Source organism: Triticum dicoccoides, chromosome 2A (genome assembly GCF_002162155.2).
Source record: "Triticum dicoccoides isolate Atlit2015 ecotype Zavitan chromosome 2A, WEW_v2.0, whole genome shotgun sequence".
Lineage (NCBI taxonomy): Eukaryota > Viridiplantae > Streptophyta > Magnoliopsida > Poales > Poaceae > Triticum > Triticum dicoccoides.
In genome coordinates, this window is record NC_041382.1 from 772,023,485 (window position 1) to 772,025,806 (window position 2,322).

The window sequence follows — 2,322 nt, forward strand, 5'->3', positions numbered from 1 at the left end:
TCGGCGCCAATGAAATCGGTTCCATTTTTTAGTTAGTCTTTTCCTAGTTGCAACTGCCCCAACACGAGCGCAACTACAACTCAGCATACCCAAGCGCAACCGGGCGTTGGGGGGAGGGTTCTCGATGCCGATGAAATTAGTTCCATTTTTGTTAGTTTTTTTGTTGTAGTTGCAACCGCCCCATCCCGAACGCAATCGCAACTCAACACACCCAAGCGCGACTGCGGGACATATAATGTGACCGCAGCCAGGGGTCGGGGCGGAGGGTTGTCGGCGCTGATGAAATCGATTCAATTTTTTGTTAGGTCCTTTTGTAGTTGCAACCGCCCCATCCCGAGCGCAATCGCAACTCAACACACCCCAGGCGCAACTGCAAGCCATATAATGTGACCGCAACCGAGGTCGGGCGGAGGGCTGTCCGCGCCGATGAAATTGGTTCCTTCTTTGTTAGGTTTTTTTGTAGTTGCAACTGACCTATGAGTGCAATCGCAAATCAACACACCCAAGCACAACTGCAAGCCATATAATGTTACCGCAACCGGGGTCGGGTGGAGGGCTGTCGGCGCCGATGAAATCAGTTCCTTTTTTTGTTAGGTTTTTTTGTTGTACTTGCAACCGCCACAACCCGAGCGCAATCGCAACTCATCACACCCAAGCGCAACCGGACGTCGGGGGGAGGCTTGTCGGCGCCGATGAAATCGGTTCCATTTTTTTGTTATGGTTTTTTGTTGTAGTTGCAACCGCCCCGTCCCGGCGCAATCACAACTCAACACGCCCAACTGCAACTGCAAGCCATATAATGTGACCACAACTGGGGGTAGGGGCGGAGGGTTTTCAGCGCCAATGAAATCAGTTCCATTTTTTGTTAGTTTTTTTAGTTGCAACCGCCTTAACACGAGCGCAACTACAACTCAGCAAACCCAAGCGCAATCGCAGGACATATAATGTGCCCGCAACCAGGGTCGGACGGAGTGTTGTCACTCCGATGAAATCGGTTCCTTTTTTGTTTGATTTTTTTGTAGTTGCAACCACCCCATCCTGAGCGCAATCGCAACTCAACACACCCAAGTGCAACTGCAAGGCAATGGACTTCTCGTGCTGTTTGCCAGCCATATGTATTCCCCAGCAGCTTATATAGCCATATCAACACAAGGCTTGCTTCCTCTCAGAAGTGGTTTTTGTACAAAGCTTAAGCTTGTGGTACTAGCTAGCTAGAGAGACACACACATTTTGATTGTTTTCGTCTTATTGTATCACTTTCTCGCCATATGACTAGAAAGTAACACGATTCCGCTCCAGGATTGCAGGCACAAGGAGGAGTTGTTCGTGTCCACCTCGCCCTTGTGGACGTGCCGGCCAGTGACGGGGGACGGCCAGACGGTGCCGAGCATGTCGAGGACGACGGCCAGACATTCTTGCAGGTTTCCTTGTCGATCATCGTACTACTCAGGGTCCATGGTCCTGATGATGGGCAAAATGAGGGTCCTCTCCGTTCACAACTAGCTATATTACTTGAATGCCCGTATTTGTATTGCTTTATATAACTCTCAATGAATTTTTGACTCCTTCCAATAACATCGCGTGGACAAGAGTTCTTCCAGAACGTCCATATAATACATCTCCATTTTTCTCTTACTCTGAAAAAACCAACATGTACATAAAATACTTTGTTTCTATTATCATGTGTAACAATTATATAAAGAAGTACAATCGTTACCATGATCATCTCTTTCAGTTGCGCAGGATGCCATGAGTTTTTCAGTTTATCCATCATAAAGCTTTGTCAATTCACATTTTCAAAGCATCATCCAAAGCCATCAGTTTTTATCTGTAATATAAAAAAGTGAATATAAAACACATTCATTAAAAAAATAAGATCAGCCCATATACAATATATAATCATTGATCAGCTGCTCGCTTCGAGCATGTAACCGTTTCAATCAGAGTGAGTGGCATCGTGCATTTTAGTAGAGTGAGACACATCCCAATTTTAATATACGATTCTCCGGAAATGACTTGCTAGGGTATGTCAGATTTTTCATTATGTAAAAATGTAAATTACATTTATCTAAAAAAACAACTGTTTCCCGTATTAAAGCAAGCAGACGCTCCTTTTATTCTCATCATAAAAATACTATATTCACTCTATAAGTATTACCACATGGCACAATGCTCGTGGTCACATCTTATTTTCCCAGCCTGCTCTGCTCGTGACGGTATCGTCGCATCCATCTTTCCCCGTAATGAGTATCACGGACGCCTGCCCTAGACACCATGCCATTCAACTCACACCTTCCTCTCACCATCGTATCTCCTTCCCTC